The sequence below is a fragment of the Chrysemys picta genome, chromosome 19, assembly GCF_011386835.1.
Source record: "Chrysemys picta bellii isolate R12L10 chromosome 19, ASM1138683v2, whole genome shotgun sequence".
NCBI classification, from domain to species: Eukaryota; Metazoa; Chordata; order Testudines; family Emydidae; genus Chrysemys; species Chrysemys picta.
Genome location: NC_088809.1, coordinates 15,309,409 through 15,331,590, shown reverse-complemented (window position 1 = coordinate 15,331,590; position 22,182 = coordinate 15,309,409). Strand labels below are relative to the sequence as shown.

At 42.1% G+C, this 22,182-nt stretch overlaps 1 long non-coding RNA gene across 2 annotated transcripts in view; it reads right to left on the bottom strand.

Moving 5' to 3' along the window:
- Positions 1 to 22,182, bottom strand: part of LOC112058687 (uncharacterized) — a 130,418-nt gene that overhangs the window by 80,371 nt on the left and 27,865 nt on the right. The gene's annotated exons all lie outside the window — the stretch shown is intronic.

Here is a 22,182-nt window from a genome sequence, read left to right as displayed (position 1 = left end):
AACATGAGCTTTATCCTCCATAATCCATCTTCTACCTTACTTGTTTATACAGAGGTTAACAGTCTCAGTCTATTTACGGTACTGCTTGTAGTAATGGTTTTAATGCACTGGGCAAGTTTATAGTCATCTATTAGGAATAGCAGGGTATGGAGTTTAAGAAAAGAAGATTTGTGACTTAGTCTAGGTTCACATAAATGAGCCTCTCCAAGACAGAAGTCTATGAGCAGAAATGCCTAGTAAATACATTTGCAGAAAGATTTGATTTGTTTTCCAGAAGCATTAATTTTCATGTTTCCGTCTATTTATCCTCCTGTATAATAATTCTTTGTGCCTGATTTACAGAGAAGACTAATGCATTATCATTCAGAATGCCACATAATTCAATTAAAGGCTGGCTGCAGCCTCCAGCCTTGATTTTTGAATGATTTACCTCCATTGAGAGAGTAGAAAGGCTTTTCATCACAAGGCATGGCTGCTAATTTTAACAGAGTAGATGGCCTTAAGCTATGTAACCCATCATTAAACAATACCAAAACAATCAAATAACTTAGGGGGTGTTCCCTTTTACCTTGAAAACAGCCATGCCCTGAGTGTGGCAGAGACCAAGTATGGGGTAAAGGAGCATCTCTGAATTATAGCCATGCTTAAGTTAGCTCCCTGTCCTTTCTCCTTGCACTGCCACTGCCCCCCCCCTTATTGTCAATGCCCAAAATAAATGTCTGCCTCAACTTTTCCCTCACTTACCACCCCGTCACATCAGCCTAACCACAGGCTTCACAGTCTTACCCCGTTGAAGAGGTAATTTATAGCGTAGGAGAAGAATACGCCTAAATTTGTAAACCACTAATAATAATAAAATAATAAAAATAAAAATTAGTTTTGGACCAAACACAAAAAAGGGAAATGAAAAATTTCAGTGAAAGGTTACGTTTTCAGAACGCTAAAAAGTTTCCATAGAAAGTGTGGGGGGAAAAACCCACTACATTAATTCAAAATGTCCGGATTAAAAACTCAGCTATTTTTCACCATCTCTAGTGTATGATCAAGTTGCTTTTAGTTAGCTTGTAATATGTACTTCATTCTCTTAGATGAAGCTGTTTGAGTTAAAGATGTACTAGGTTTTGACACATATTTCACTGAGGCTGAGAATTCTGTTTAAGTATTATGTGCAACAGCATTATTTCCAATGATTTACTTGCAGTAAATCAGCGATAACTCATGTTGCCTCATAGGGGTATTCAGGCTGAATGTATGTTATACATCCAAAGCCTTATACCTTCAGCATTTGGCACATCTCTTTCAAGAGAGTTTAGAGTTTATACAATAAAACAGAGATGGTGGTAGTGTTTGAGCCCCAGGCTTTCTTCATGCAGCTCAAGTCTGAATGCATCACGTCCATGCAAAAATCTCTAGAGTGCAATGCAAAAAGTGTTTTCTATTAATGGCACTATGAATGTTATTACCTAACTGTGTTATGTCCTACGACTGTGCGCAGCAGAACGTAGTTTAACTCTCACCAGATTTCTAGTGTGCTTTCCCCCCCCAGGTTAAGAGATCAGAATCTGTTTTATAGATGAGAAATTGTAATGCCACGGTAGAGAACACCTCTGAAAACACCAAGCGATATCCATATTTACAACTCTTAAGACAAGCCCCTGCCACAAATGGCTATATTTTTACATTAAAAAAACCCAACATCCTTAAAGATTTTTTTAAATCCTTTTGTTTTGCTTTGCGACAATGCAATTTAATTGTAAAGACAATGAGATGCTCATTGTTCAGTTTAATATGGGCAATAAAAGCAAAAGGCAGAATGGCTAATACCAAAAGGAAATGGAATTTATATAGTCATTTATGACAGTAGCCACCAAGGTACTAATATCTCACAATGCATTTGTATATTCAGATAGACAGACTTTATTTGTGTACACCAAGCATAACGTAATGACCCTGATAGCTCATTACCTGGTACCTTCCCAGGACACTGGTGAGATGGAGGGAAAGGATCAAACCCATGTAGGGCACTGTTACCCAATTCAACAATTAGCCAGAAGAGAGCTCCATAATCTCTAAAGGACAGGAAATGGCTGTGTAACCTGGCTAGGCATACGTATAAAATAAGATAGAGATATGGATTAAGGCAGTAATGCAAAAGCCAATGGGTCTCAAGCCTGTAAAGACAATAGCTGAGCCAAAGGAACCTGCTAGTTGATATCAGCTTTTGATATTTTAAGCAGTCAGGAAACAGCAGTAATATCCTGATTAGAGGTGGGCAGAAAATGTTTTTTCTGTCCCATAAAACTGATTTTTTTTTAAATTCCTCTCTCAAATCAGGATGAAAAATTAAAAAAAATCTTAAACATTTGTAAAAACCATTAATCCAATAAATAATCCATCCATCCATCCAGATTGGGTCATTCAAAACTTTAGTTAGTTCATACCAAAAAGGTTAAAATCAGAATGCCCCAAAATACTTGAAAACAAGGTTTTGAAATGCAAAATCATTTCGACCATAAATCAAAACTTGTTTTTTTGAAAATAGCTAAATGGGGCGTTTCCACAAGTTTCAAAAGCCCACATCATCTCCCATGATTTCATTTTATGACAAAAAACATGGTCAGAAAATTCCCTACCAGTTCAAATCCTGAATTCAGAGGGCAACAGGCTCGGGGACCATGAGTAGCAAGGTGGAAAGTGGCTATTAACTTGCTCAATTTTCATTGAGAATACGATAGTCAGTCTCCTCAAAATGTGATATTCCATTTCTGGAGGATTTTCTGGCTTCATGACTATCCCAGTGCACTTTTGGGAGTGAAGTCTCTGTCCCTGATCCTGCAAAGAGATTCATGCTGGAGTACAGCTGTGCTGAGCCATGCTAGAGGCATTATAGGTGTAGGAGTACATTTAAATGCACCTCATTGCAGGATCAGGGTCCGCGTTATTGTAATGACATGGAATTGCATTAGTCAGAGTGCAGGTACTGCAAAGCTGTTGTAACAGGTTCGTACAGTTTAGCCCCCAGCTGTGCCAGTCTATGCCAGTGTCCAGTTATAGTAAGCAACTAAGTTTAAAAAACAAAACAAAAAAAACATTTATACTTGGATTTTTGCCTACATTAAAATTTAGGCATTTCATCAGTCTGAGCCATCCTGATTAAGGTTTAATATACTGACAGCCTATACTTGCTTTTGGAGCAATACTCTCAGTTGCTTCCAATGCCACACATCTTTTCAGCTAGTCTTTCTTTCAAGAATGGGTTTCATACATTTACGGACAGAAAACAATCTGGTTCGAAGATGTTTTGCCATCCTATCGCTTCTAAAATGCTGAAGGCATAAACCACTTCATGCTCTATAGGATGAAGTAGCACAACTCTCAGCGTTAGCAATGTGGAAAAGGAACTGGTAAGGTGCTAAAAGCATTATGCAACTGAAGAATGGACTCTTAAATCATTTGTGAGACTTGGTCTGTTCCCACTGGATCCATTCTGCACGGTTTTTGTATATAAACGCCTAAGTTGCTGTGCAGAGTGTTCCTGGAATGTAACAAATGGCTCTTGTGCTTTAACAGGCATCGTGTTAAATTGTAAAATACAAATGACCCCAGGAAAAATTCTGTTTTTCCGGCACATTGCCTGTAACTTGACAGACTGCACTCTCGGTGATGTGCAACAGAACAATTACAACCACGTCTATATAGGGGTATAACCAAGCCAGTGTCATCCTCTACTGAAATGCTGAAGCTTTTAAACAAACACTTTTCTTCCATTGCAATTCATGGAAGGGCAGGGAGCAAAAAATGAACTAAAAAACAAACCAAAACATAACCCTCCCCCCCCCCCATCTTTTCCAATTTTAACTATGGCATTTTCTTTCTCTAGGAAGGATTTAGTTATCTGAACTGGAATTTGGCCAGGACAATGGATAAACAGCTCTGTTGTTACAGAAGGATCTTTCATGCCTACAAGGGTCAGGTGGGAGAATGGCTCATTCAAAAGAAGCACCATAGTAAGATATGTGTTCAGTACTGTATGGTCTTGCATGTAAGCATTTCACCTATTGAATTACCACTTTCTGCAGCACCTAGATTTTCCTTGGAAGTTTTTCAATTTACCACATAGGGCAATTTAAAAACAAACAAACAAACAAAAAAAACCACAACCACCCCAGTTTAGTCAACAGTCCTTTTCTAATAGTGATTTAAAAAAAAATCACATAAATACAAAAAGCAAAGAACCCTTCAGTAAATGTATGTGTATTTATGATTGGCTATGCAGCACTTGGTCTCTGCACGCACAGTGAAACCAGAGATACTACCGTGCTGCATGAGGACCTTAGACAAGGGCACTGTCTGTGCATGCATGCAGCAAAGCGAAGAATGCTGTGGTGCTGAGGATGCCTGGAAGATAAGGGTGGAACCATATTTTGTCAATGAGCGCAAGCACAGATAGAGCTACTGTCTGTATTTTAAGGTGGGCCTGTGGCAGTTATGTGGTCTAGCCTGAGGAAGATCGGCAAGATGAGGGTTGGGATCTCCCATCCCACCCCAGACTTCACTGACTATTATATATTAAAAGAAAGTTCGCTGGTGGTAGCCCACAGCTTGTCTCCTTTGTTGGTTAATTTTGATGTTCTCCAGCAGAGAGAGAGAGATTTGGGAGGCTGTTAAGTGTTAGTGTTTGTCTACACACATAAAAGTTGCACTGGTTTAACTAAGCCAATTTAAATTAAACCGGCGTGACTTGTGTGTGGACTTTCTGTACAATTAGATGCATCAGTTCAGTTTGCTGTGCTTAGCCCTAGATTTGCAGAGTAGGTATTAGCATCCACATGCATGAACTGGGATATTGCCAAGCCTAATGTGAACTGATTAGGCGAAAGGCCGGTACACTGGGCTGCCAGAGACCAAAGTTGCCAACTTTATTCACAAGCCTTGGCCTTGAATTCCATATTTAGCCTCCTAAACAAAAAAATGTCCCACAACTTCATTTGATGACAGCAGGGATTGTAGGGGCTCAGCGCCTCTGAAATCAAAGGTGCTTGTAGCCTTACCATAGTATCTGAGCACCTCGCAATCCTGTAGTTACATTCATCCTCACAACAGCCCTGTATGTTCAGGCAATGCTGTTATTCCCATTTTACAGATGGAGAGTTGAGGCACAGAAACACGAAGGCCCCGTTCCTCAAAAGGTATTTAGGCACCTAACTCCTATTGATTTCAGTGAGTTCTAGTGACTTACTCACAAAGGGAGTCTGATTGGAGCAAGGAATTGAACGCTAATCTCTCGAGTCCCAGGCTAGGCCCCAACCACTGAGGACATCCTCGCTGTCTCCTAGCCAGTCAGTACACATTTACATGACTGTCTGCAAGTGGCATTAGCAGCCTACCTTTGACATAACTGGGCAGGAATTTTAGTCTGCTATAGCTTTTCTCCACTATTAAATCTACTGTCATCGTAGAATGGATGCGCACTGCAAAAATCCAGATTTGGGCAGCCTGTCATCTAATTTGTGTAATTTTTTAAAAAATACATTCTTAAGCTGAAGGGGGATTTTATTTATACAAAGATCTACAGCCATTTGCCAGTTCCTATCAGACATTTTTCCCCTCTAATGTTTCTGATCAAAGAAGATTCATTTTGTAAGAGCAGCAGGCAGGCAGAACCACCACAGTGCATCTTGAGGATACTTCTGAAGTGTCCAATCTGCTGTATTGTGTTCCTGACTGGTGCTTCTCCTCCCCTTGGGCAAGATCAGAACAGGCTGGCTGGCAGCAATGGCACAGCCGGAGTAATAATTTATCCTGGTCAAACTAGGTGATTGGGGAGTGATCTAGTTCTTCATATGGCCATCTATTCCACTGACTGAAAAGTCCATGGGATGATTATAATTCTATTACAGTAATATCAAGTGTTGTAAACTGGTTACTGTGTACTGGTTTGGAATGGCAATACATAGGGAAAACAGCACTGAGGGGTTTTAGAGCAATTCTCATGGAAGACCACCACTGTTTGTGGATAAAATACACACTTATTTTTCCTGGGGAACAAATTTTATGCAAACTACTTGAGTGCAATTTACATAATTGCTCAATTTGATCCCATTTTAATTCCACTATGAAAATATGTAGAAAAATTAGAAAGAATTAAGATTATTTAAGGCAATTAGCAATAAAAGTCCTATTAAATCTGACAATGGAAATAATTCAGTAGCAATGAAACATTTAAAAGGAAGCTTGCTCTGAGGTTTTATTTTTAAAAGCTGCATTTATATCGCATATCCCAGGCAAGGTGTGTCTGTGTGCGATCCCAGGCTGGCAGTGTTTGCGTGAACAGACACCCCCTGTTAACAGGGGCTGAGCATGCTGGAAAGTTTTATGTGGGTTTGGCTGGTGCTGTAGGCTCCATACACTGCAGGTACAGGAGGTGGGATCGATTGTGCAAAGAACTTGTGATAGACCCAGACCAGTTGGGAACAGCAGAGTAGCAGAAGGGAGATATACTGGCCACTGGATAAGTAGTTTTCTGTTCCCTGAGTGACCAGAGCAGGGGCTGCTCCAGGCTAATAGGCCACCTGACTCCAATTAACCTGCTAAGAGTCAGGTGAGGCAGTTAAGCACCTGACTCTAATTAAGGCCCCTCTGATGCTATAAAAGGGCTCACTCCAGTCAAACTGGGGGGAGCCAGAGGAGCGGAAGCGTGAGAGGAACTGGAGCAAGAGGTGTGCAAGAAGCTGAGAGTGGGTAGGCGTACTGCTGGAGGACTGAGAAGTACAAGCATGATCAGACATCAGGAGGAAGGTCTGGTGGTGAGGACAAAGAAGGTGTTGGGAGGAGGCCATGGGGAAGTAGTCCAGGGAGTTGTAGGTGTCGTGCAACTGTACCAGGAGGCACTCTAAACAGCTGCAGTCCACAGGGCCCTGGGCTGGAACCCGGAGTAGAGGGTGGGCCCGGGTTCCCCCCATACCTCCCAACTCCTGATCAAACACAGGAGGAATTGACCTGGACTATAGCTTCTACCAGAGGGGAAGGTCTCTGGACTGTTTCCTGACCCACAGGATGAATCTGTGAAGCGAGCAAATCCGCCAATAAGCGCAGGACCCACCAAGGTAGAGGAGGAACTTTGTCACAAACCTTAAGTACAGCCAGCCTGGGGGGTGGGCTTAGTAGTGATCATTTGACATTAAAATAAATCATTTATATTGGCTCAATAATTTTATGTGGTGCTTTACAAACACGCAGTAATACACGTTCCCTGCCCCAAAGTACTTATAGTCAAAGAAACTGAGTCATAACATGGGACAACAGGTCAAGAAAGGGAAAGAGAGAAGAGATCATTGGTGAGCTGAGATCAAGGTGCTTATAGACAAAACATCTGCAGGTAATGTATGTCTAAGGCAGACAAGTAATTCTCATCACAAGCCATCCTTTGGAATGGCGGTATCTTGGCAGGAGTGCACCTTGGAGTCCCTTTCCCCTATTATTGTATTGTGATTTTGGTAATGAACCAGCTCCCGGAAGAGGCAACTTTATTTTTCCTCCTAGAGCATTGTGTTTGTCATGGGGATCGGACATGGTGCCTCCTTATGTCCTGGGGTGGACAGTGATTCCTATGGTGGGTCAAAATGATTCACATTCCACAGGCTGGATTCATCAACTTAAAAAATAATTAAACTGAAGACATCTATTTTTGTCTGCATAACAGTTCTAGCAGGAGAAAACACAAGTCAAGCCATAACCACCATGCCTTCAGGGACACCTATAGGTTGAAAGGGTATTCAAGTCCGTGGCCCCTCTGTAAAGACTCAGAACAAGTCTGGCAATTAGTGCTAAATGGTTTTCTTTTGATGTGAGATGGATAATTGTCCCCTCAGAACTGGGCCATCTCCAGCTTGACTCATAGGTCACCGAAGACCAGTCAGACGGCAGTGAAGTTTTGTCTGGGTCAGGATACAGATCTGTGGCTTGCCGTTGTAAAATTTTGTATCCTGTAACCAGTTCCCCAAGCCGTCCCACTTCCTTAGTCATGGTTATAATAAACGTACATGTCATCCCCACTGCTTTAGTCAGCTCATCGGGGCGAGAGAGACGCATCCCCCTGACTTCGGGACTCCAACAAACTCAAGAAGCTGGACTTTTGCTTCAGTTGGGGGCCGAGGCTAAGTAGTGAGATTTCAAGTTGGCAACAGCCATAACGTGGGAGAGTGGTTATTATTTGGATGAATCATGAGGAATGTGCAAGTTATGGAAATTAAACCTGGACACAAGTGGGCCTGGCTGGCTAGAATCAGAGTCCGGGAATCAGCCTGCAATTCAGGTCTTACTGATTTGAGTCAATAAGTGCAGAGGTAGGTTTTCCTTCACAATGTGATGTGTGAGCGAGAACGGGGGAAGGGGGGAAAACAGGCTGCTCATGGATGGAGCTACAGAGCTGGGTAGAGGAGCAGTAGGAGCAAGGAAACCACATGCTGAACTCTAGATTTGCCCGCATTCCTGCAGTTATAAGTAAAGCAGCAGCTAGCTCCTTGAAAACCCCTCACCTTCCTTGCTTAAGTCCACACCACCCCCAGCGCAGCTGGCAAATGGGGTCAGCTCACACATCCAGGGCTTCAGGGTCAGGGAGCAGCAGCATGCTAGCTCCATATTCTCTTTTGCTCCTGTGAAACTAGCAGCTAGTGGCCCGTTCCGAAAGAGGCTTCACAGAGCCTTGTGGAGAGTAGAGGATCAGAAAGAAATTACCAGGAAGAGAAAGAGAAGCCAGGAGAGAATTAATTGCTAAAAGAAAGAAGTTGGCAACTCTTTTGGGCCATGTGGCCTAGTATGAAGGAGGGTCACCTATTGGCCATTTACCTGCAAAAGGGGGCGGGGGGAATGGCGCCTCCATCAAGAAAAGCTTGAGAGCCGCTGCCTAAAGAAGTGATCCAGACATAGCAGCTAAAAACAAATTAATGTTTTACTCTGGAGGATTCTGAAGGGCTAAGTAGTAGCTCAAAAGCATTAAAGATTCAGTAACTGAGGAACGGGGAATGATAAAGGGGAAAAAAATTCTCCCCCTGAAAAGCTACTATGAAGAAGTCAGAGGTACTGAGAAAAAACAACCCTGCACAGATGGGAATAATACACGCTGATCATTACACTATACTCTGAGTGCTGTTACTGACAAAAGAAGCCCATGTGGTTTTGTAAAGATGTTCTCAAGAGAACAGTATGGAAAAGCAGGAAAGCATTTAAAAATACAAAGGCTTTTGAAAGGAAGATTGGGAAAATCTAAACTATTTCAAGGCAAATTAAGGAAAAGTCCAGAATATAAATATTGAATCACAAAGTATCTGCTCTAAGAGCAAACCACTAAGTACTGTACATAGTAGAATGGGGGTTTATACAAGATGATGTATTTCACTCTTCTGTTACTAAGTCACCTCTATAGCGGAAAAAGTTGCATTTGTCTTTATAAAATGAGGTAGGTGAGCTTTGACCCAAACCATATATTTAGAGGCCAAAGGAAGTGGGCTAAAAACACCGGAAAGAAAAGGACACAATTCACTATTTCCCAACTCCCTAGCTAGCAAGTAGGAATCAGGGTGTGTCACCAAACAGGGAACACAGAAAAAGGGATAGTCAGACAGATAGGAGAACCAGTCTCATTGGTTTTCTGTGAAGCAAAGAGGAAAAAAATGTGGCTAAACAAAAACAAAAAAACAACCACCAAAAACAACAACAACAAAAATCAAGTAACATTCAAGGTATGTTCTGTAGAGACAAAAAAGGGATCATGGAAGAGGATCAAGGTTTTACAGTAATCAAATAATAAGGATATTTTAAATAAACAGAAGATGGGTATAGGAATCTGTAATTGGAAAACAAAAACAGAAATAGGTCAACATAGTGGAGGAAGCTACGATTTCTCTCACCTTATGGTAATGCAATGAGAACACATTGGTTGACCTGCTTTTAATGGCTGCTCCCAGACAGGATAAAACAATAGTGTAGTTAGGGTGACCAGACAGCAAATGTGAAAAATCGGGATGGGGTGGGAGGCAATAGGAGTCTATATAAGAAAAAGACCCCAAAATCAGGACTGTCCCTATAAAACTGGGACATCTAGTCACCCTAAGTGTTGTTGAGGGTAAACAGAATTTATCCGCATCTCATTTGGGGGATATGGAGTTTGGTTTAGGTTTACCTGCTTCTCCCTGCCCCTTCCACCCCCACACAACTACAGCACTGGAGGAGAGCCTGCTATGTAAAATCAACAGTTTCTCCCTTAGCTCAAACGGCAGAGGTGTGGGTTTTGGTTCAGAATGACGTGGATAAATGTAGCATTTGCATGTGAGCAGTCACATACAAGTTAGTTACAAGTATTGCTGATAGGATCCAGGTATTCAGACAAGGAGAAGCCTGAGGATTTTTTGCCTTCCTCTGCGGCAGGGGCCCGGGTCACCTGCAGTTTAAACTCGAGTAAACGGCAGATTCTCTGTAAGTTGAGGTCTTTAAATCATCGTTTGAGTACTTCAGTAACTCTGCCAGAGGTTAGGGGTCTATTACAGGAGAGGAGGTGAGGTTCTGTGGCCTGCAATGCGCACGAGGTCAGACTAGGTGTTCACGATGGTCCCTTCTGGCCTTAAAGTCTAAGAACAATTCTCTCTAGCCTTCCCAGGGAAACCTTTCAAAACACTCACTGTCATTTGTCCATTCATGCTCGAGGTAAAAGGCAAGCTTGAAAGCTGCCAATATTTATATTATAAATGAGTTGTTTTTGCCAAGACAGAGAAAGCCTTTGCATCCAGAACAAAAAATAGCATTTAAAGTGCTTTATATCTCCACCCCTCAAATATCTCCAGGAACATCTCCTAGGTGCACACGGAAAGCCTTGGAACAGGGAATAAAAACCAAATCCAGAGCATGTGCACAAGGCAGCATTGCCCATACTCTCACTGCTTTGCTCAAGTCACCAAAAATCCCATTTATATTGCAATAATGCCAGGAGATTCCAACCAAGATCAGTTCCTACCACAACCAGACCCTGTTGTGGTAGGAACTGAACATACATGTAGTAAGAGGCATGCCTTGCCTTCAAGAACTTACAATCTTAATAGAAGAAGCAGGCAAAGAAAGGATTATCATCCCCCCATTTTACAGATGGAGAACTGAGGCACAGGGATCAAGGGGTGAACTGAGAGATGAAGGTCATACAGGAAGCCTGTAGCAGAATCAGAAATGGAACCTGTATCTACGGAATGCCTGAAGCACATAACCATTGCTTCCTCGCTCTGTAGAAAAGATTTCATTAAATACAGAACTTCTGCCCAATTCTTAAATAGATAAGAGCAAGAAGTTCTTTAATGAATACACTGCACTTCAAACATACATCAGCTATACCCTAGGAAGTGGATTTGGACAAGTACAAATGAGGTATCTTTTTCTCCCAAGAAAAATGATGGAGGTAAATGAATTAAAAAACAAAACAAAAACGAAACACAGATTGCTGAAGTCTACTGACGTAGTTAAGAGAAATATGTTCATGGGGTTATTAAAGAAAATTAAAACTGGATGTAGCCCGAAGGCCAGTATTCTACACAAATGGTAAGTAAACACGGAGGGAATTAAAATGGACATTGTAGAGCTTTCACCATATGCGCACACAGGCTGAAGAGAACTTGGGAAATTGAAATACACGATCACAGAAAAATAGTTGGAGGACATTTTTGATGGCAACAAAAGAAATAAATCATTTGTTTAATACAATTCATCCATCAGCAGTCATTATGGCTAAAAAATGAATCACTGAATGCCAATTATAAAAGAGCCTCAAGAGATTTTTACATAAGAAAAGGCACAAAATATGCTGTAAAACACAACACTGAAGACCGTGATCTTACCCGATAATCACACTGTTACCACTCCTTTAGTATCTATTATTATCATCTAAAGCAGTGTTTCCCAAACTTGGGATGCCACCTGTGCAGGGAAAGCCCCTGGTGGGCCAGGCAGGTTTGTTTACCTGCCGTGTCCGCAGGTTTGGCCGATCGCGGCTGCCACTGGCCGCGGTTCGCTGCTCCAGGCCAATGGAAGCTGCGGCCAGTATGTCCCTTGGCCCGCACTGCTTCCAACAGCTTTTATAATTGGCATTCAGTGATTCATTTTTTAGCCATAATGACTGCTGATGGATGAATTGTATTAAACAAATGATTTATTTCTTTTGTTGCCATCAAAAATGTCCTCCAACTATTTTTCTGTGATCGTGTATTTCAATTTCCCAAGTTCTCTTCAGCCTGTGTGCGCATACGGTGAAAGCTCTACAATGTCCATTTTAATTCCCTCCGTGTTTACTTACCATTTGTGTAGAATACTGGCCTTCGGGCTACATCCAGTTTTAATTTTCTTTAATAACCCCAATGACAGGGGCTTTCCCTACACAAGCGGCGTCCCAAGTTTGGGAAACACTGATCTAAAGGTTTATTTATTATAGAAAAGAAAGAGGAGAGAGTTTAAAAATGGTTAAGGAAATCAAATACATATCATTGCAGAGGGGAGGGTTTTGGGGGACGGAAGGTGTTTAAACAGTGTTTTTGATTCTATTTCTCCCCACTGGTCTGAATTATCCATGACATCCATCAAGTCCAAATCATTAGAGGAATGCCTCTGCTTGCACTGACCAGAGGATGTTTGGATTCTGATGTCAGCCCAGTTCTGCAGCTTGATGGGAATCAGGTGTTGTCCCCAGTGTACATAGACTAGTTTGGCTGTAAAGAAGAATTCTAACATGCATTTTGCTAACTGGAACAGCAAAACAAAAAACAAATGCCTCATTTTCCAGCTAGCTTTGTGGGTGAGAGAACTATAAGTAAAGATTATAATGCTGGACACGGACGACCTTAAACCAGCTGTCTCAGGAATCTGCCAAAAACTTTGCTGAAAATATGTTCCTCATCTTAGCAACAGGTTTAAGACTTATCACACGTCTGCCCACCTTTATTTGAATGAAGCTCCTTCTGATCTGACTGCTCAGGCATTGTCAGTTTTGTCCAGAACAATTTACAAACTTTGAACCTTATCCTGTAAACCCTTAATGATTTGATCCCTTTGAAGACAATGGGACTATTTGCATGACTATGGACCACTTTTGTGGACTGGTAAGAGTTTCAGGAGTCTGTTCCTATAAAGAAAGTTGAATCCCCCATTGAAATGCAATGTTTGGGTACAATACAATACCATATAGCAGTCTAGGATACAGTTCTTTCTTAAATTTTTTTTTTAATAAGTCATACATATGCTGAAATGGCTCTTCATCCAACTCCCATAATCCATATAAACAGACTGAAATACTACATTTTTGGGGGGAAGTGGGTCATTAAGCATGTTGATGCTTGTATATACAAACACCCATTTCATCACTGTACTGGAAAATATAGCTGAACTTAAACTTTCTTCAAATTCCATAGAAAATTAACAGCCCCAATTGTTTTCTGTGTTCATCAGTGTGAACCTGAAAATAGTACATGCCTTCTAAAAGAAAAGAATGGAGTCCACACTTACTGAAAAAAAATTCCTTCCAGCTGGTGTTCAGAAGAGTGCCACAAGACACATACATAACCTCATGAGCAGAGGGCGGAGAGGATACCATCCCACATTATGAATGAATAAAAAAAGAGTATCAATAAATAAATAAATAAATAAATACTCTCTCAAAGAAGCAGAGGTTCACAGATTTACAAACCTAAAGACCACCTCAGCACATAACTTTTTAATGTTCATGAGCCTGGTAACTGCAAAGGAGCACTGAAGCCCGTTCATCTGAATGTTTGCCAGCCAGTATGCCCTCACCGGCTAAAGGTGCAGTCACACCTGAACAGCTAAAAATTAACCTTGCCCTTTTAAGCTAAACGGAGTCATGGCACTGGCTCCATCTCTGTTGTTACGTAACAGATAACAAAACTCCAGTGGGGCATGGTGCCGGCACATAGGGTCTCAGGTGCATGGTGTGATTTTTCAGAATCTTTTTTGGGAATAGTCATGTAGGTGAAATAGCTGGTCCTTATGATTATGCTATTTCGGTGCATGTATATTCATCTTGATATCTGAAGTCATGAATATTAGCTATGTTTACTACATGTTTGTTCCTGTGTGAATGTCCACAAGGTATTTAGCCAGCACATGAAGGGACAAGTCAAGTTGAATGGCCCATTAAGGAGCACTTAGCTCACAATGGACCCTGGAAAATGCCTTTCTACACTGAATGGACTTTTTGTGAACGTTCAAACTAGAATATGGGTGGGGGTGATGGACATGTAACTTGCCCATGTGACTCCAAACACCATTTTTCACAGTAAGAACAGATTTCCCTTTACTGGGCACTTGGCGGAAGCTAAAAGGCCCTGGCCTGAAACATATCCATTTTGCCTCTTTCCTGCTCCAGCTTCTGGACTATGAGCATATACTAATGGGAGCATTCTAACCAAGGGACTGAGGACTTTAAGGTAATCTGGAGCCTTCATATTTCCTTGATCCTTTGCAGATGGACTTATGAGTTGGATATGGTACAGAGACTGTTCCCCCTTGCAATGGACAAAGATCAGATGTCTGCTGACTTTCTCACATGAGTCCGCAGCCTTTGATACCTGTGGTATAAGCAACATAGCCCTTGCTTGAGTTGTTTTGTTCTTTCCTCTCCATATGTGAAAGCCTGTTCCCATTGAATTCCTTTTGATTTCAATGGGGAAAGGATTTGGCCCCAAGAGATCAGAGAATGTGATTTTGATCCATTACTTATCTGTCCAGAGACAGTTCTCATGCCAGGCTGCTTTTGATTGCCCCTCCGGTATGTCATGCTGAGGAAAATAAAACAATGTGGGCTGTAGTTCTATCAAGATGTACAGGGCACACACAGTTCTATGTCTCTTTTCCATCAAACCCAGATGGCGCAGCATCTTTGCTTTCCTAGTGCCTGGCGGAGAGCAATACCTAGATAGAGGCAAGCTGGCAGAAGTTTAATTTGGACATAAGGAAGGCACTGATAGTGTGTTAAGGGAAAGTGTGGGGTGATTGTCCTTCCAATCCTTCTTTCATTTAAGAAGTTTTCAATCTGGGATACTATTGGATCCTCAATGATACCTGGAAGTACAGGTGGCACCAGGGGCCCAAAGCATCATTTTACAACTGCCTTTGTTTAACAGAGGCAGTTGTAAAATTTGAGACAGGTAAGGGGGACGTGGGAGGGGATGGGGAGAGCGTGGGGGGCCCGGGATAGGAAGGAGTCACATGGAGGGTCACGTGGGGAGGTCACGTGCCCTCCCTTGTATCCCTCCTATGAGTGCAGAACCGGCAAGAAAGGATTTCTACTTGCACCACTTCCTGTGTATGTGGCTGGTCTTTTGAGATCAGAAGAACTCTTTATTTGATGGAATTGGTTTTCAGTTGCCACTCATCATAAAGTCTAGCATCTGGGTGGTAAAACAAGGCCGGGATGCCCATTGAAGTCAAACGTAAAGATGCTCCCAACAGGCTTTGGACCAGGCCTTAGCAGAGGGAGAGCAAAGTTGTTTGAATTCTGACAAAACTCAAGGAAAACTGTTGTGAAAAAAGGTTACACAGAAGAGAAAGCCAGAAAGACATCTGCACCTGTGTAACCCTGAGGGCTCACATGCATAGCGTTAACCTGGTGTGCCAGCATTTGTGAGCTGGAATACTGAAGCTGTACCAGTCAGCAAATGTGAAAAATCAGGATGAGGGTGGGAGGGGGGGTAATAGGAGCCTATATAAGAAAAAGACCCAAAAATCAGGACTGTCCCTATAAAAATCGGGACATCTGGTCACCTTATTTTACATATGGAGACACAGGCACAGAAAGGAGCAGTAACTTGCCCAAGGTTGCCCTGGAGGTCACTGGCTGAGCCCAGAATAGAACGCAGGACTCCAGCACCTTAGTCTAGTGCTCTGTCCAGTAGCCAGTACCACTGCCTGCCCTAACACCAGCACTGTCTTCCCACCCCAGGAAGCACCTCCAAACTGCTGCCTTAGGGCTGAGTCTGCTAGTGTGCGTTGAAGTATATAGGACCTCTGCACCGGCACAAGGTTCCATGCTAACAGGTCACACTGCAGGGTTGGGGATTCTTGGACAAGTGGATATAGAAGCAAAGTTTGTTGCAGTTGTGCATATAACTAGTTTGAAGAATATTTTTATTCACCTTGCAAGTTTATCAATTTTATTTTCCTACATCACTGGGAGCGGGAGAGGGAGCAGAGATCATATATGTATATATTTATATCTACATAATTTATTATCTTAATGGGAGGACGAACATTATCTACAAAATAAAAGGCTGCAGTTTCTCAAAAAACAGATCATGAAAGGGATTTATGCTGTGATGGAGATTAGAAAGAACAACCAATATGAATTAGCAAATGAACTGCAAATATGGTACATTCAAGTGTAACTTTATGCACCAAAATCTTTGAAGTTACATTAAAGAAATATATGTTCTCTGAAGTAATAGAATGACTGCTTCTCACTACAGAGCAGTGATCCATTTTAAATGGCTCACACGGTCCAAAACTATACTGAACATGTCTAATGCTGCCTCTGTCCTCTCACTTTCTTTCAGCATATTTCATTGCACTAGGTTGGAGCTTTTGTTCACTCAGTTACTTTGTGTTTGGCACTTGGAGGTGAGAGGTGCCTTATATAGACATATCTTAGACTGATCCACCACATTTTTTTTTAGAAGTTTGTTATGGGAGTACTAGATAGGGTGACCAGATAGCAAGTGTGAAAAATTGGGACACTTCCCCCCCCAGAGGTACGGGGGTACAGTAGTGCATACAAGACAAAGCCCCTAATATTGGGACATCTGGTCACCCTAGTAACTACATGGTTCAGCAGATTAGAAATGGGGTGCAGAGCCTTTCATTGCTAATATCAGGGGGTAGCCGTGTTAGTCTGTATCCACAAAAACAACAAGGAGTCCAGTGGCACCTTAAAGACTAACAGATTTATTTGGGCATACGCTTTAGTGGGTAAAAAAACCCTCATTTCTTCAGATGCTAGGTTACTGGTTTTAACCTAGCTTAAATTAGTAGAAACAGAATATTATGTTATTTTACTTACACACATACACACAGTTCAGTGGCCAGCGTAAAGCACCTGTATTAATCCCAGCACTGTTCTTAATAGACAAGTGTTTCTATCACCCAATAAAAACCCTAGCCCGTCCATCCCAAACGGGAATCTCTGTTAATACCCAGCAGGGGAGCCTAGGATTGGAACTACATTGATATGGAGATTGACCCTCCAGGCATGCTGACAAGATGCTGTGCAGAAACTTGCATTATTACGGTCATTGCTGTACCTGCTTTATAGCGACAGAGAGCTCTATAGTTTCTTGTGCTATTAATAGTCCTACGTCATTCACAGGAGCATTGAAGATGTACAAACTCCATTCTCTGTAATGGCAACACAACAATAGTTCCATTGGAACGAAATAATCCTGTTCCCGAACGGCAGGTCTACAATACCGCTTAAGTCCATCTAACTTACATCGCTTGGGGCTCTGAAAAAGACACTCTCTTGAGTGACGCAAGTTACAGCGACCTAAGTGCTGTCCGCACCAGCCCTCTGTTGGTGGGATACGCTCTTTGCTGACATAGCTTCCGCCTCTCGCGGAGGTGGAGTAATTCTGCCATTGAGAGAGCACTTGCTCAGCGGCACAGAGTGTCAGACCTGATATAGTGGCACAGCTACCGAGAGTAGACATGCCCTAAGTATCATCTGCAGTTTCTCCTGGCCCCCCCTTCCCCTGCCTCTTCAGTCGAATAAAAGCTCATTTGAAGGTGACTTCAGGTAGGCTTACAGCAAGTTTTCATGGTGTGAATTGCATCTCAATAGAGATGTGCTCAAGACCGCTCTCCTCCCTTTTTTGATCCCATGGACCCCCTCTCTTGCAATCAAATGCTATCCTTGTGTTACAGCAAATAAAAAGGAAGTTAATATTAGAAAAGCATTTGTCGTCGTTTTAGCTGCGTTCATGCAATTTAGCTGATGCAGTCCCACAACTGTGCTGTGACAACACATCTGCCATTAGCACGCCTTATTCCTCTTGCTTTTCAATAATCCAGAACCAGCGTCTACCTATATTATTCAAAACAAGCCAACCTCTGTCTCCAGAGGCTTCTGCTACTTTTACAAAGAGGCAACACCACCGCATAGAAGACAAGGTGAGTGACGTAATATCTTTTATTGGACCAATCTTCTGTTGGTGAAAGAAGCTTTCAAGCTTACACAGAGCTCTTCTTCAGGTCTGGGAAACGTACTCAGAGTGTCACAGCTAAATACAAGGTGGAACATATTGTTTAGCATAAGGAGTTGCATCGTAAGACACCGTTCAAGGGGGCGTGGCCTGTTAACACCTCTGCAGTCATCGGTCAAAAGAAGGGGGTTAGTGGATTACAGATTGTTATAACAGGTCATAAATCCAGTGTCTTTATTAAGACCTTGATTTTTAGTGCCTAGCAAAAGTTATGAATTTAGGCTCCCAGGCTCGTGTATTGAAGGTGTTGGGCAGGTTTTCTTTGAGGACGAGGACTGGGAGGTCAGATATGGAGTGATCTCTTTGTGAAAAGTGTTTGCCCACAGGTGATGTGATGTTTTTCGTTTTTTTAAATTTTTCTGTGCAAGTTCATTTGAGAGTGTAGCAATTATCTGGTTTCACTCATCTAGTTATTGGGGGCATTTAGTGCACTGGATGAGGTACACCACAGGTTGTGATAGGCATGGGTAGAACTCATGGATCTTGAAAGGTATGTGGTGGGGGGATTGATCACCACAGCAGTGGAGATATATCTGCAGGGCTTGCACCTGTGACGGCAGGTCTGGTGCCACTTTGAGTTGGTGGGTCCTGGTCTGTGGAGAGCTTACTTCTGATGATGAATTTGGCTAGGTTGGGGGTTGTTAGAAGGCTAGATAAGGGGGTTCAGGATTTCTTTCAGGATGGAGCCCCCATCAAGTATGCATTGTAACTGTTTGAGGATACCCCCTATGGGGTTTTGCCATATCATTTGACATTATGAAGTGCTCCCTATGTTAGGATGAACATAATTTCTTGATTAAAAATAGACAGCTCTCAGTTTTGCATCACTGTTGTTTTGCCACAATCAGGGCTTTGGAGCTGTGCTCCCTTTCCGCTCCAGCTCCAGGCAAAAACCTGCAGTTCCACTGCTCCGCGCTCCACTCCAAAGCCCTGGCCACAATAACGTGACTTTCATTCACTAACATTAGCAGGCATGAGATGGTGATGCCACAGGGCAGCCGCATTCAAGAAATCCAATTAAAGAGCTAGACATTAAAAATAAATAAAAAACTTCTTCGAAATACGTTTGGCTGTGCAACAAGCAACATCTGCTACTGCAAAATGGCAGCAGAGCCTCACTTGGGTGCTGTTATGGCAGAGACTGGATAAGAACAACAACAACAACCTGTGTGATGAGCGGGCAGCACCATTACACTGGTGACATGCTCTCTCTCACACCCACCCACCCACACACCTTAATCCAAAGGCAAGCTGTGACTCTCTCTAAAGCTTGTCTCTCTGTCTCTCTCTCTCTAAAGAAAGAGCTAATCATTAAGTGCTGGTTAAAAGAAAAAGAGGGGGAAGGAAAAGTGATTTACAGGCAGCAGACAATAATAATGACAGACAGAACCCAGCCTGCTTTGATTGCTATGAAGTGACAATGCAAAAATGTGCTCTAGGACCAGGGTAGCTAGAAATATGATGCATATAAATTATCTTTCAGTGGAAGGTAGGATAACCAGATGTTCTAATTTTATAGGGACAGTCACGATATTTGGGACTTTGTCTTATATAGGCGCTTATTACCCACCCACCCCCTGTCCCAATTGTTCACACTTGCTGTCTGGTCACCCAGTGGACGAGAAGATACAGGAGAGCTACATGGACTGGAGCCATGAGGGAGTGTCTATGTATGTGAGTTTTTATATGTGCACTTTCCCTGAATTGCAAAACTCTCATTTTATTTATTTTAAAGTGGGTTTGACAAATTTACTCGCTTATTGGCCCTGATCCTGCAAAGCACCAAAGCATATGCCTGACTTCATTCATAAGCACCCGTTGACGTCCATGGGGCTGTGCACATCAATTGACACCTGTTTAAATGCTTTGCCAGATCAAAGTTGTGGCAAATTGGAAATTTTCCTTATCTGGCAGGGAGAGGGGTGGGTACTTACCCAGTGTCATCTCAGTAGATTTGGAGATCATATGAAAAATGAAATTAACAGGCTGTCTTGTGGTCATGAAAAAAAAAAAACTTTCTGAATGTGAATCAGTGTCAATCAATGCAATGCTGACTCCTTTCCTATGCAAAGATAGATGATATAGCTCTGATAAGATAAGAGCGACCCAAACCAGAGTCTAACTTTAAAACAAATATGCTTAGCCCAGTCCCCTAAAATGCACAGACCACAGTATTCATAGTTTGAAGGGCAGGTTGGGCCACTAGACCACGCAAGCTGATCACCCAAGTTCACTACCTGCTTTTATTTGTGGGCATCAGTATTTCTCACATGCACAGGCGCCAGCCTTTTCCTGAACGGTCTTAAAGACATTTTACAAAGTAGTTTTTTCTCCCAGAACTTGCAGTCCAATGACGTTGTGGGATTTCTAACCTAATTTCTGAAGTGACAGCCATAACAAAGTTATTTCTTTAAAGGAATCAATTCCTCCTTTGCACAAGCACCAGAAAGCAGAGCTCAACTTCCTTGGATGCCTTTTTTTTTTTTTTTTTGGAAGAAAAAAAAATATATCCTGAAAAGAAAACCACACCGACAAGTGGGCTGTAGTCCACGAAAGCTTATGCTCTAATAAATTTGTTAGTCTCTAAGGTGCCACAAGTACTCCTGTTCTTCTTTTTACCGACAAGTTTGAGGTTTTAATGAATGAATGATCCCAAAGTCCCCCAACACCCTAAACATAGGATTAGTTCACTTGCAAGGAGGAAAGCACATCATTTCCTCAGTAGTGAATATAGCTGCAACAATCTAAATCCAAGATTCTGATCAGCTCTTTCATAGGATAAGACAGGGCTCAGAAATGATTTTCTGTTTAAGTACATAAGATCAAACATGTTTGTCATTTTAGGCTTCTTTTTATTCCGTCTGATTTCAGGATCTTCAGACAGACTCTCTTTAGATGTCATTGCCTTCAAGATTTCGCTTTTATCATGTTACCCACTCTTCTTGAGCTTTTACACATCAAAATGTCTTTTAGGTGCATTGTTGAAGAGGGGGTATTCATGAAAGGTTCTCAATAAAAAGAAACTAAAAGGAGTGGGTGTCTGAAAAGTTTGCATATCAACTCAATTTGTGGGTGTTTTTTTTTTTGCCAATTAATACATTTTTTTTTCTAGATGGGAAAAAGGTAGTTGCAAGTACTTCCAATAGGCTTGTTTGGTTTTGTTAGCATGCCAAAACCCATAAACAAAATGGGAGTCAACTCGTACTTCTCAGATTCTTCCATTTCTAGATTGAACATCTTTCTCTCTCTAGAGCAGTCAACCATTATTGCTCTACCAATTTAACTGCTGGCTATACTAAATTTCAAGCAACTTTCCATTTTAATGGATTACCTAGACTTCTCCTGGGGTTTGTTTCGCCATCTCCGATTACTGGAAATCGGCTTTCACTGACTGGTTTTGATTTTTGGAGGGGTGGGCAGTTTTTAGGACAAGGTTACAATTTTCCAAGCAGTTCTCTGTCATCACTTAGGGCTGGTCTACACTGGGGAGGGGCGGATGGGGGAAAATCGATTTAAGATACACAACTTCAGCTACGAGAATAGCGTAGCTGAAGTCGACGTATCTTAGATCGATTTACCTCAGGTCCTCACGGCGCGGGATCAACGGCCGCAAGTCCCCCGTCGACTCCGCTTCTGCCTCTCACTCTGGTGGAGTTTCGGAGTCAACGGGGAGCGCATTCGCGGATCGATTTATCGCGTCTAGATGAGACGCGATAAATCAATCCCTGATAGATCGATTACTACCCGCCGATCCAGCGGGTAGTAAAGACCTACCCTTAGACTAGATACAATCCCAATTGCAAAGGTATCCCAATGAAAGCCCAAGATTATACTTTTTCCCTCTCAAGAGCAGATAACTGCTTCAAAAGTGCTCAGTGGCAAA